Genomic DNA, 14,621 nt, shown 5'->3' on the forward strand with positions numbered 1-14,621 from the left:
ATATGTATAAGACACACATTTATAAATGTCTTTGTCTGCTTAAAAAAAGAAAAAAACACACAGTTCCTTTTTTTTGTAGTTTTTTTTTTCTTTTTTTACAAAAGCGGTCACAGTGATAGTCACTTTTATAAGAAAAATCCTTTTTGAGTAGGAAATTAGCAGAGTTTTGGGAGGAGGGAGCTTGTTTTGTTCCTCCTGAGGAGTCAAGCAGGGTTTGGCTTGCTGTGCCTAAGGGAAAGGAGTCTGGAGACATATATACCACAGGGGCAGGAAGGCTATAGACTTTCCAAAGAGCAGAATTGAGGCAGCAAAAGCTGTCGGTGTGCTCTGTGGGAGAAATGACCCACTAAGGTGTGAATTCAGCCATCCCCCTCCAGTGCTCAGCCTTCATTTGGGGCTGTGCTCAATAGCCCACCAAGTTTCTCTCTCCACACCCTCCGCTCCTTTCCCCCAGCAGAAATAATTTGATTTTTTAATGCTGCTCAAGCAGCATAGAAAGGAGATTTCTTCCACAGCAGGCAGTGTAGGGAGCTGGGCGCACCGGCACTGCAGGAACCTGTTCCCCATCCCAAACCTGGGAAAGGCTGGTGACCCCAAGAGCCAGGCAGAAGCCAACATTTTCCCTTGCCAGCCCCAGCGACAGTGGGAAGCGGGCGAGCTCCTGGCTCTCTGTGGTGCTGCAAGCCAGCACAAAAGGTACACAAAGAGAGGCGTGAGGGAGCCTTGCCCGGGCATAGTGTCCCAGAAGGGATAGGGGGAATCTTTCTCCTAGCCAGAATGCCAGCCACAGTGGGCAAAAATTTAAAGCAGGGGGAGGGGGGAGATGAGCTGTGGTGAGAAAAAAAATTTTTTGAAGGGCTCTTGACATATGAGATGTCAGAGGAGAGGCTGTGTAACTACAGCCCCTTCCCCTGTGCTAACCAGGTTACGTTTTTGGGACTGGTTTTTCCTTCAGGGGCTGTGTCTCTGCCAGGCACTGAGCAGAGGTGCTCTGAGGAGGGATTTGCCCCCTCAGGACCCTCTCCGTCTGCTCCTCACTTTCCAGGATGGCCAGTTCAAGCCATCTGAGGCCACGCTTGCATATGCCTTAAGCTAGCAGCCCCTGAAAGCCAGCCCCTGTTTAAGTGCCTGAAGATGGTTCAGGGAATCACCTGGCCCCTATAAAATATCCCAGGTATAGTACAGGGCAACGTGCCCCATGTTAAGCTGGTCTATGCAGTGGAGGGACAGCCTGGTGTGACCTGGGGACCATAAAGTGAGAAGCATCAACCATGACTCAGCAACATGCCCAGCAGTAGCAGTCCCTCGGTTTGTTCATCTTTTTCAGGGAAGGTTTAACTAAAGCTGGGTTAAAGAAGGGAAGCACCCCCCGCCAGGGACTGACTCCTGGTTATGCTGAAGGTAGAGATGGAAGCGATGGACTTTCCCCAAGCATGACTGTCACATATCACCGACATGCTGGGAATGGCTTAGTGCCACCTAACCAAGGCCTAGGGGTGGTCTGTGAGGATCACTCCGAATAGCCCAGCCTTCTCACCTGCAGGCTTTGCCCACACAAGTGTTGCACAATTTAATTATTCTCACGTAGAGAAATTCCCAAAATGCCTTAATGGGAATGGAGCTCTCTTGTGCGAAGAGGAACGGGGATGCAATGCCCAGGCAGCTTTTGTACTGCTTGAAGTGTTTTGTAGCGATGGCGAGGGGAGGAAAGAAGCATCACCCATCTGAGATGCTCACAGGAGAAGTGGAACCCAGATCAAGACTTACCCCTGGGCACTACTCAAGCACCATCCTGTCATACGGACCTTGGCATCTGGCATACCCCACTCAGAAGTGGGAGATAATCCCTGAAGTCATCAAGCTTCAGGGTGACTGTCTCTTGCCTGCAAAAATGCAAAAAGCTAGTGGAGAAGAGGGGAGATGGGAGAAAAGGAGACAGAGTTCCACAGCATATGTGTCCTGCAGAAGGCAGAAGCCCCTCCTGAGATGGGGCTCTGAGCAGGATTTGCTTGAGACAGCACAATAAACACATGATTAAGACTTCATTTCTTCTTTCAGTTCTATGGGGGAAAAATATTCAGTAGCTTCATTAACAAACCTGTCCCTAATCCTAACCATACAAACTGATCCTTCTGCAAAAAACTGAAATTATATTAGCAGAAATCCACCCGGTCTTACAGAGTCTGTTAGTAAATGAACTTTTAATGTATTGAAAACATATTCATTATAATGTATAAAGAGGCAATTTTCATTTTGTTTGTGTTCTTAAGAGTGTGACAGCGTCTTGTTTGCGACTGCCCCTGGGTATAAGCTATCATTGTGTAACTTAATTAGATATTCTACATGCTAGTGTGAGGGACATATGTCTATTCACTGTAACAAACATCAAGAGTCTGCCACATGCTTTCATGTTTCTGCTACGTTGAAATAAAGGCAGAGCAAGTGCAAGCTCTCCCAAGGACCTGTGGCCCCAAACAGCTTGAACACAACCCGCCGGCATTCACGGATTGGTTACAGTTTATTAACAGCCCATAAACTTCTCATCTGCTCTTGGGCACTCGTTAGGGTTGTCACCTGCAACTGCCAAGAGCAGCACAATCGCTTTGCAGACGTGGATCAGCGTTTCTCAGATGACACTTGCACTCGCTCTCTCCTTCCCAGCTCCAGCAACACTTTATACAGGGCATGAGGTTGGTTGAAGGTGACCCAAAATTAAAAAGAAAAAGCCTGCTGGTGGAAGTTCGGGTGAGCCGTAGCTGCAGAGAGGCTGCTGCACCGCCTCGTCCTTTCAGCTCACGAACCTGCAGTGAGACACCGATGTACTCAGGTTTCCAAATCCCAGCCTGAGGACCACAGGTGAGCTGACATCACCTGTTACGTGTGCTTGGCCCCCATCTCTTGCCTACTTTTTCCCTCATCAGAAAAGCCATAATTTTGGCAAAATTAAGGGATTTAAGAAGACAAGAATGTCTGACGGCGAGTCAGATCACTTAGTCCAGGATCTCTGACCAGCGGCATCGGTGGAGGTTTAGAGACAGGGTATGAGGACAGAGCACAGAGAGAACAGGATTTCCTCATATATTGTCTGAGCATCTGGACATCTGCAGATACCACTAAATACTTCAGGAAAAAAAGTCTTTGCCTTCACAATGTAATCCACATAGACAGTGCAATTGTACCAAAATACCCCGGTGGCACATCCAATTTGGCTACGAGCCTACAGAAATCCAGCCCTACTTTTCCTTCAAGGATCTCAGCAGCTTCATTTTCTGTGGCACCCTATGCTGGGCGCTCCATCTGAAAGCAGATCATGCCAAGCCTTTCTGACTGTGCCTTTACACCAGAGTAGAACAAGACTTTACCAACTGGGAAGTGTGTGGGGAGGGATATCAGTCCCTCCACCGTGCCAGGTAACTGGGCACAGGTGCCTGGCTGGGGAAATCTGGCGGAATAATTGGCAGGATTTAACAACCTGCTAGCCTGCAGCAGAGTCATAGTCTGGATGCAGAAGCTTAGAGCAGGTAGAAGTAAACCTGAGGTGTGCATTTTTCTCAGCGATTTCTCAGTGCTGTTGCAGTGCACCCTACTAGCCCAGCACCTGAGTGCCCTTTGCTCACCCAGAGGGAGCGCGTCCCACACACACACGCTGAGCCATGCAAGAGCTGCTGTGGGCCGGCTAAGGGAGGGTTTCCAGCCTGGCTGCTGCCAGCAGCTTGCATTTTTGTCATCCCAGCACTGCTGGGCAATGAAAGAGGGAGAAAAGCCTGCTAGCAGTGACTGTCCTGGAAATAGCACGTTTGACAAATGCTTCCCAAGGTGGATGTTGTTCGAGTTCGTGGCAGGGCTTCTAGTTTTACTATTAAAATAATACTTCCACATTACTCTAAAGAGGACAAAAGCTACAGCACTTTCAATGTCTTTTGTAAGGCATAGATCTACACATACACAGACACACGATCTTTCCCACGCAGGGAGTGCAGCAACCCCAAAGTCCACAAGAGCTCCATAAGGCCCTGAGTGTGGACCCATATTTCACAGAAACCACGGACACTTCTGCACTGGAAAGGGCATCACTCTGGTGTCTGGAGGGTGGGTGGGTTTTGTCACCGGCACTTCACTTCTAGTGTCCCCGCTTTTGTCTCTGGTCAGTGGCACGACCAGAACGACAAGGGCAAGGAATTACCTGGTGCCCTCAGCCCAGCCAAAAGCTTTTCTCATCTTCCTCCAGCACGAATTTTCAGCAGCGACCTCGAAGCTGGGGTGCTGCTCAAGGCCATGGCAAAGGTAGGGCCCTGCCAACATCCTGGCTTCAAGGTTACTGGTGAAAATCTCTCCTCGCCTGCCTCTGCTCTGTGGGCACAGTCGTGGGCCTTGTAAGGTGAAGAAGATGCTATGGATTGGGTAGCTCCGGGAAGCTGAACATGCAAGGAGCCAAGTGAAGGTTTTGATGCTGATATTTTTAGTACTTTTAAATTAGAAGTAGCTGAAAAGACCAGATTAGAAACAGCACAAGGAAATAGCTGCTCGTGGGTGCTGCATGTGTCAGCATGCAAAGGCAGTGGAGGAAAAGTTAAAGGCTTTTTATTTGTAGTTTTTGTTCCCTGCTCACATGCTCACACATGTGCATCCAGAATGTCTAATACTTTAGATACCTCCATCAAGAGGCCAAAACATGCTTCTTCCAGGTTTGCTCTTTAAGGAAACAAAACTGTTCTGTTTATCCTCACAAAGGCTCGTGCAAGGCAGGCCAGACTGCAAGCTAATCCCCACCACCTCCCATCCCGGGACTGTCCAGCCCACCCTTGGCTGAACATCCCCCCTCAGAGCAACAGGGAGGGAATTCATCTTTATGGGAACGGTCTCAGCCTGACATGAGCAGGGACGCTAATTATGGGCCCCGCACTGCTCTGTATGCAGGGGGAGGTTTCAGTGGTGTGCCCTGCCATGCTGTCCCGGCTATTGTTTGCTGTGCACGTCAACCATCTGGAAAAAGTGAGCGGCGAGAGCACCCCGCTCGCTTCAGCAAGCTCCTGCCGCTTCCTGCGAGAGGGGACCCACCAGCAGCCAAGGAGAAGGCTGCGGCTGTGCTGCTGCTCCCGCACGTGAGGATAAGGATGGCTCTTTCACGCCATGCCACCAAGGAGGCTCTCCGGCAGCCGTGTCTGCCCGGGGCGACTCTCACCCTGGCATTAGCATACAACATCTGTCATGGCTGAGCCCTGGAGGGCTCAGCACCGTCCTGCGATGCCGTTGACACACACGTGTGGCTCTTTGCAGCTTTCGTGCTGCTGGGCAGGCAGAGCCAGCACACGGGCAGGGACCAGAGTGGGTGCTGCGCTTCTCGCCAATGCTACCGCATGGTCTGTGCTGTGCCAGGAGTGGACATGCCTTCTCTCCCTGCACCTATATGCATTTGCTCTACACCCCACCCAAGGCATAAAATTATTTTAAAAATTCAGAGTAATTTTTATCTCATTTTTTGAGACTATTATTTGAAGATATTTGTGAGTGAGATCTGTTTTGCATAACTTTACTTGCAAAGAAGTGAGTGAGGGTTGCCGGTTGTACTGATTGTTGTTGTACTGATGCCTCTGCTTGCTTTCCTCAAAAGCTTTTTTGTTTGGTGAAGGCAAGTTTGTCCAGGCCAGAACAGACAAGCAACTTTTCCATCACTCCAGCATCTCTTGTGTCCAAATGTACCCTGGCCTCGCTATGAGGAACTGCATCTCTGCGGGCATTAACAGGTTGGCTAATGGAAAAAGAGGGAAGGAAACTGTAAAATGGATGCGACTACAATATCACCTGCAGCAAAATGAGGCTGGTCATTCCCACTATTTGGTGTTTTCCTGTTCTTCCAAATCTTCTTCACCACACAGGCACAGAAATCATTTCACTGACTATTTTCTGAGGCAGAGACTGTAGTGCCTGCCTTGCTTCTCCACGTTATTCCTCCAGTGGAATTCTCAAAGGGGCTTCACTTCCCCACACCACCAAATGACCACATACAAAACAAATGTATAGGGGAATTTGGGCATCATTCCACTCAGCATGCAAAGCCTAAGCAACTTAGCTAATCCTATTTAACAAAGCGCCTTGAGGACGTAAGGTTCTCCATTATGCTGACTTGCAGGCATTGTCTCTACTGGGAAGCTCACACAAAATCAGTCAGAGCTGCAACGTGCAGCACCATAGTTATCACATACCAATCTGCCACGTGAATTCCTCACACCGTACCAACTTCCCATTGCAGACAAGCCTTTAGGTCCCACACACCTGTCCTGCTCTCCACTGCGGCTGACTAAGCCACTTACACCTCTGACCCCTGGTGAAGCAATGCCTGTGCAGCACCACAGATCTGCGCCCAAACCCGCCTGTTCAAGCATCCCCCTCCAGCGCCTGTTCCCCTCTGCAAATCCTGGAAGAAAAAGCACAGACAAGACCTACCACTGAAAAGATCGTTTTGCCTCAAGTAACAGGAATCCCAGCATGGCCAGCAGGGCAGGATGGGTTAGGACCACAAGGCATGCAGCACAGAAAGCCGGGTTTCAGCTTTCCCTTCCCCAGGCATTCAGTCCACACCGGGCTGGAGCTGGGGGGTGGTGGTCAGTCCTTGGGCTCATTGGTGGCAAAGGTCTGGCTCATGGCTCCTCCCAAGTTTAAGCAAAATCAGACTTTGCCGAGGCAAGAGAATGGTGTAGCTCTGTCCCAGGAGGAAGGCAGGAGCAGGGAGCGGGGCTGGGAGCTGGAGTGGCGGTGGGAAGATGGGATGCAGCGAGAGGACTCACAGCATCGTCCCACAGAGCCAGAGGGTGGTTAAATTGTATTTTTCAAACTTACTGATTTGTTGCCAAAACCAAGTAGACAAAGAAGATGTTTTTATCCTAATGTAGGAGTAGCCAGCCACTTACTCCTTACCACATACAACTTGTGTTTCAGCTTAGCAGGTTCTTCTGTGCTTCGCTGAATTCGTAGGGCAGGCTGGAATTTTCAAAGGCGCCTAAGGGAGCCAAATAGCCAGTCTCCATTTAACTGCGGTGTGATCTGAGCGTCTAATTCTCTTCAGGTTACTCTCAAAAATCCCATCTCTAGTACCTATGTGTGCGATGGCCTTGTGCGCTGGCTGTCGGGCTACACAAAGATGAAAAGAGTCAGTATCTTAGATCTTCATCCTCTGGTCTCAGGACCAGATCCCAGACACCCCCCCACCCCCCTATTCCCTTTTGGCATCTAGGCTTGCTCCATTTACTTTCTCCGCAGACAGAGGGGTTTTGCTTCCTACATACAGCAAGCGGACATGGAAATTGCCCACGCTGCAAGGAGGCTGTGCCAGCAGAAAGCAGACCAGGTGAAGGGGGGAACAGTACCCCTCTGTGCTCTCCATAAAGGGGGAGAGTGGCTTTGTCTCCCGGCGCCTCCTGTTTTCGCAGGTGCTCTAGGAACTTGGCTGCAGGACGCTGGCCTGCCACATCTATTACCTTTTGGATGCCTATAATTAATCATTCATCCCTTTCTGGGCAGGGAGAATGGGAGTTTCGCCCGGCGCGGCCCCAGCCCTGGCTGCCTCCCCACCGGCCCATTCGGCCGGTTTGTTCCCTTTCAGCCCTGCTCTTCCTGCCGCTTTCTGCCCCCTCAATGGGGAAGGAGCGAAACCGGATGGCTGGCTTCAGCGCGGGGAAATGACTTCAGAGCCACCTTTGTTTCTCCCCTCGTTTCTTTGCCCGCACTTGGCCGTGTGTCGCTATGAAAGGGCTCGTTTGAAGCCGTCTGGGACATCCAATAAGCGGTGCAGCTTCGGCCAGAAACGCTCGCATCTTTTCGGGCCGAGGGAGAAGCTGAGCCAAGCTGCCAACTTTCTGCAGCACAACTGACCATGACATCGGGCATTGTGTTCGAAATTAGCCACAGGCTTCCAAGCAAATTGTCCTTTTGGATTGTATCGGTGTAAGCCCTCTATAGTGTTTGGCTTTGGCTGCTGACTCCAGAAAGCCTCCAAGAATATTTCTTGCTCTCGTGAGGAAAGCCAAGGCTTTGAAAGGGATTTTATACACCAGCGTGTGTGATTTCACAGCTTGCTGGCATGACTTTATTTTGTGAAAGACTAGATATTATTTTGCACGCATCTTCTATCATGTAATGTCGTTAAAGTGAGCATTTGATTGCTTATTTCAAGTTGTGACAAAGAAAAAAAGCTTCTCTTTTTTTTCCTCATTTATTTTCAGTGAGTTAAAACTGTGGGTAACTATACATTTTGTATTAAGGTGTTTCAGGTTAACAGAGTACAGCCAACTGCTACAAGGTGATATATTTGCACTTTTATTATTCTTGCATATTTTTCGCTAAAAAAAACCCCAAGAAGCTCCTGATGTCTGCAGCAAAACATATTCACTCAACAGAATTATTTGCAACTGATATATGAGTTTGCCATATTTTAACAGAAACAATAAATGTGTTTGAATTAGAAATTACTTTCAATTCATCCTTTGCACAGTTGCTATGCTCATCTGCCTGCATTTTGAAAATGGTTTATTAATATGAAAGCAAGAGAAAACCCAAGAATTTGCCACCACAACCACATACATCACTCTCTTTATAAACCCACAGAGAGGTTAAATCAGGTATGTGCTTGTCCTGGCAATGTGATGAATTCCCACCTCTTCCCCAACACAGCATAAAAGGCTTGAACTTATGTATTACATTTAGAGAGAGTTTGTGTGTGTGCAATACCCACAGAGGTGCAGGTGCCACAGCCCCTGTGGTAGTCCCAGCTTGGTGAGAGGGGACCCCAATCCGCTTCAGTAGCAGCTGTCTGTTGCCCCTGTATGCCTGGAGCAGCTCCCCCAGAGGCAGTGGGACCCCTTGGTGGGACTCCCTGGTGGCAGGACCCGCCAGGGAGGGAGCAGGGCAGACAGGCTGTATCACAGCTTTATGAGCATCCAGAAAATGCCAGGCAAGAGCTGACTTATAAATAGGAGGCAGCCGGTATCGCTTCCTCCCCTGGGTGTCATTCTCCCCTCTCCCCGCAACACTAATTTGCCTGTTTCTTTCCTATTTTTTCTCCTTCTGCCTTCTGTCTAGTAGGGTGGCCAATTCAGTCACCCACCACAAATGCCTTTTTTTTGCTGTAATCAAGAAGGTGACTTGAACACAATGAGTAAGGCCAGCCCTGGCCCAGGTTTGCCAAGTCTGTGCCGAGAGAAGAGGCTGTGTGCCATGCCTATAAGCGTGCCAGGAGCTAGCTTGCAAGCGTGAGAGTCTGAGAGGAGACCCCTGCTTTCTTTTTGAAGGTTTTTCTTTCTTTCATTAATTCTTTCCTTTCCTCTCGGGGATCTGGGAAATGCAAAGGGGGAGGGATGGTAGTGACCAGGACTGAACTCTTGCAACAATAACTCAAAACTGTTGTTGTTGTAATGTACTTTTTTTTTTCCAGAGATGAAAAATACCCTTCCAGGAGAAAAAAACCAACCAAAACCCTGCGACAGAGCAGAAGTCTAAGCAGTAGATTTTCAGTTTTGAGCCTGCTGCATTACACCTAGCAGTGTATGCGCTCCTGTAATTCCCTTGGAGAAGAAGGCGGCAAAATTGTGTGTGTGCGCCCAGAGCTCCTCTCCCACAGCAGGAGACTCCACTCCCCCCCCACCTGGGACCCTCAAGGTGCTGATGCCAGAGAGGTGGTTGTGAACAGGGTGTAAAACAGAGAAACAGGGAAAGAGGATGAGGAAAGCCCTACAAGCTTGGTCCTCACCCCCTCTCTGGCTTCACTTGCACAAGGAGGGAAAGGGTCCCATTTCACCACAGGCCCTGATGCCACCTCCTCTGGCCAGGGACTCCCTAAGGGAAGAACTGGTTTCCTACAAGGCCCTCACGTACTCCAGTGCCCTTCTCCTGTCAAATGGGAATTTGCGCATGTGGTGGGACAGTTTGTTCAGAAAAAGAGCATCCTTAGGAACGTCAGTCCCAGCACCTTCCTGGAGAGATTCTCCTTGTGTTTTCTACCACCTGCAGGATGCTTATGGGTTTTTTCCTCTGCATTGAACTTCTGCACAGGTTTTGGTGAGGAGCCCCAGAAGAACACGGGAGTATGTTACTGTTTTCAAAACATGCGCTGAACGCTGGAAGCAGGATTCCCTGGAGCGTGAGGCAGGCTCTCCCTCCGACTACTCACAGTGGGAGCGAAGCTTCTGCTGGTGGGTCATGCCACTTCAACCAGCACTACACCACCACCCCTTGGCAACGACAGGGCGCTTCCGAGGGAGGCAGGAGTCTCCCATGTACCGTTTGGTAGAGCATGAGGGATTTCTGGAAGTGGGGCCGGGGTGCCCCTGACAGCCTCTTGCCGTGTTTTCCCGGATTCACGAGCAGCTCCTCTCGGCCCCACCAGCAGCACGTCTGCTGTACGTTACGAGCCCAGGTCACTGCCGGGCATGCATCGATCTCCCGTTTGTCTGAACTGTCAGGCAGAACCTGAGAATCCTTCAAAACCCGCCCGCGTGCTTTTCCCGTGGACCCCCCCCTCCTCCCCACCGAACAGGTCCGGTCCCCGCCGCGCTCGGGCGCTGTGCCCGAGGGGACCCGCGCGCTCCCGCCGCCGGCACGCGCCCACGCGCGGCCTGCGCTCGCCCCTCCCCGCCCCGGGCCCGGCCTGCCCGGCTCCGCGCAGGGGGGAGGTGGAGTCCGGGGAGCCCCTCCGCACCCCCGGCCCCGCGGGCTGCCCGGCCGCCCTCCCAAGGGCTCGGCAGTCCCGTGCTCAGGCATTCAACAGGCAACCGAGAGACAAGTGCGTCCGTAACCTCCCGCGGCTGCTTTTTGCGGGTATTTCCGCAGGACCGTTCCTCCACTGAGAGTCACACGCGTCCCTGGGAACACCGTTAGCCCGGGCCTCCCCTCCCCGCGGCGCCACGCCGGCCGGCGGGACACGGCGCGGAGCACCGGGCGCTGCCCAGCGGGCGCGGAGAGCGAGGGGCGGGGCGGCGGGCAGGGCGGTGGCGCCCCCTCCGGGCCGCGCCTACCGCCCCCGCGTCGCGTCGCAGCCAATGGGAGCCCGCTCCCCGCCGTGCCCGCCCTCCCATTGGCCAGCGCCGGCGCCGAGCGGGCGCGCCGCGTTTAAAGGGCCCGCAGCCCCGGGCGGTGGCTCCGCGCCCCGCGCTCCCAGCCGAGCTGCCGGGAGGAGCGCCTTTCGGGCACGGGCGGCTGCCCCGGTGCTCAGTCCGTGCCTCGCCTGTCGCCGCGGGGACAGTCGCCTGTGCCGAGCCTTCAACGGGAATCACACAATCACCGCAGAAAAATCACCCCACGGCAATTCACGCGTCCCACCCCTCCTTTGGCAGGGACAGGCTCAGCGGTCGTAACTGTAATACTTGGTAATTATATGATAAATATTAATAGTGCTCCACTGCTCGGGGTGCGGTGCCTTATTTTTTGTCAGCTGGCAGGCATCCCATAATGAGCCTTCACACTCGGGATGAAAGGCGTGTGGGTGACTTGGCTGTGGCCTGCCAGAGAAGGTGGTGGCAGGGAGAGCAGAGTGGCATTCTGTGCTTAAGTCCATGATGCTAAAGTAAGGTAGTACCGGAGCCCTGGAGAGAAAGGGCATGTCCTCCAAGAACAGTTTGGAGACCAAATAAATCAGCATGCCCTCCCCGCCACTGGCACCGCCAGCGTTTATGAAAAAGAAACGGTGACTTTGTCCTATGCAGTGAATGAAACTTCAAGGCTAGTCCAGATGGTTATTGTACAGCTTGGGTGGTGGCAGGATCCGAGATGCAGGTTGGGCAGCTTGAACAACTTCGGGGAAAAGCTTGCCAAGCATTCACCGCCCGCCTGGGCGCGCTTGCTGGCACCATTGATATGGGCAGGACATCACCGGGCACTCTGAAAGCTCCATGTGCTTTCAGAGCTGTGCACACATTACAGTACTTCTAGGAATAAAAAGTCCTTGGAGTTGATCTCCAGGCTTTTGCTGCAATAGGAGTAAAAGACTCCAGGAACACAGCCTCTGAATGTAAAATGAAAGGCAGCTCTTCAAAGCCCAACTTACCATAAGTCTCTTTCTTGCCATCATGGTCCCGCTCAGGTCATCTCGCAGCCGTTATTGCATTGACAGATGCTATTTGTTACAGTTCTCACTTCTCCTCTTTCACAATGGAATTACCAACGCTTTTTATTACGAAAATATTGCAAACACTTGTTAATACTAATAGCAGCAAGATTAAATTGTTGCATACTTTGTATGCAGGGTTTTCAAAGTCCTTTTAAAGTTGGTCTAATTTTTTTTTCTGTATTCCTACAAGTGAGACGGTGGTAAGATGGCTTGGGCCAGGGATTGCCATCATGCCCCCATTTCATGCTAAGAACAAATCCAAAGTAGCTGCTAGGCAGTCTGGGAGAAGTTCAAAACCTAAATTATTTTTTAAACATGGCAGGATAAATATGATTATTTTTTAATTTATTTGGGACCCTCTTGCTACCAGTTTTGCTGCAGGGTACATGCTTCACTGTAAGCTCTCTTAGTTTGGTCAGAACTGCACATGGAACAACTTTTTCTGCTTGTTTTTGAAACAAACCTCTGCATCGATTTTCTGTGGGTACCTCCCAAATTGCCAGCATTCACACTGCTTCTTGTTGACATTTAACCTCAGTCATTTCTAATGACAAATGAAAAAAAACAACTTGAAACTTAAGCCAGCCTTCCCAAGGCTAGCTCTGATGCTCTGTCTGATCCAAATAATGTAAATAAGTCTAACACTGACATGTTTCAGAGAAAATGGTAATAAAGTTATATAATTACCTGGATGGATGGATGGAAAACTTAATAAGACATCGTTGATTTATTAAACAGCATTCAGCATTTGGGGGCTGTGGGAGTTCTGAAGGCTTCATTGGCATACAAATCACTTCTTAGACAAAACTAGCAGGTTTCTTTCCTGTTCCTTTAATTAGAGCATTAATCTCATTCCTTACCAGTTTTCCTTAGAGTGGCCCTTGGAAACTACCAGGACAAAATCCTTTACTCTTGCGGAGTCCGATTCCTGCTTTAAGAGCAGCCTCCAGTCCCCACGTAGCCATTTTCTTGCCTATGGCAAGATTACAGTGTGCAGCAGGACACAATTGTTTTATAAAGTAAATAAAGTGACTTTTGTTGAAGCCAGTGTGAGGCAACCTAGCAATGTAAATGAATTAATTAAAATGCCTCACAGGAGTCACCGAACTACTCACAAAAGAGGCGGCTGAAACAGGATAAAAATAAAAAGCACCTGTGCAATGTTTTAGAGATGCCGATTTGGAGAGAACTATTGAAAATCACTGGGAAGGTTCACTGAATAAATCATTCAACTCCAGAACATATGTGTGCTCCTGGTTATGGAAATACAGTACGTAGCTGGCTCTGAACTGCAGGAATCATAGGACAGTCTGGGAGACAACAGCAGAAATACAAGCCACAACTTCTGGAGCTGCATCTACATTTAAAAAAAAAAAAAAGACCCTCTTCTGTTCATGCTTGATGTAGACAAAAATTTATGGCCTTCTGGGTCACACTGGCTTTGTCCTCTCTAAAGTAGCTAATAAATCACAATGATTTCGCTCTGATCAATTGACATCAGTCTCACTGTAGCCACCCTGAACAAACAAAAAAACGAGAGGGAAAATGTATGTGAAGCAAATAAAGCATTTGATTCTGAACTAAAGGCCTGTAAGTAAAGAGAAGAGAAGGAAAGAAATAAAAATATGAGGCTCAGATTGTCTTCTACTCCTCAAGACTTTTAGACTTATGGGAGGAGGTTACAAAACACTCAGATTGAGCTATGTGATTTTTTTAACACTAGCATTTATTGGGATTTTTTTTACAGCACTTCCATTACAAAGTGATTATAGAGAGATCACAAATTAGCATGAGCAGGTTTTTAATCTTAGATAATGCTCAAGGCCTGACTGATTTGTGCAATAGTCTCTGACTTATGGGTATCTGGGGCTAAGAGTGGTATTTCTCAAGTGACTCAAATGTTAGCATGATAAAAATAATATGCTTCTCTTTTCTTTCAGTGGTTTTACAGTAAATTCCAAAATACCGCCTTAGGTCAGCTCCTTGGGGCAATTTCTACAGAAAACTCCACAGGGCCTCCTGGTGGATTCTCTCCTGCGCGTACCTCTTCTTTTGTGTTGGTACTGGCGAAGGCAACCATAAAAACTTTCACTTGCCACAGAGAAAGAGAAGGTCTGAGACAAACCTAAGCACAGCAGAGAATTGGTTGCACAGTTTCAGCTGGGATTCAGAGAGAGCTCTGCTGCCCACATGGAAGATGTACCCGCACAGAGGAATCATCCCCAACGTATGACAAGCAGGGCATCACTTGCCAGCTTTGTGCTGAAGCAGGAAACAATCTCTCTGACATCCTGAGCTTGGGCCGCTGTGAAAATACAGGGCAAGATCTTGTACTCAGCACAGTAGATTCAGAGAAGCCAGTTCGGAGCACAGAGGACAGATTAGATGGGTTTGCAGAAGATGTGCTGCAGCCTTCAGTATTGGCCACCATCAGCTGATGGCTTCCCTGACTGAGTTATGGCACACTCTTGTGGACCAGCTTCAAGTATTGAAGGCTGGATCTGCATCTGCCAAGTCAGGAGAA

The sequence above is a fragment of the Falco naumanni genome, chromosome 2, assembly GCF_017639655.2.
Source record: "Falco naumanni isolate bFalNau1 chromosome 2, bFalNau1.pat, whole genome shotgun sequence".
NCBI classification, from domain to species: domain Eukaryota; kingdom Metazoa; phylum Chordata; class Aves; order Falconiformes; family Falconidae; genus Falco; species Falco naumanni.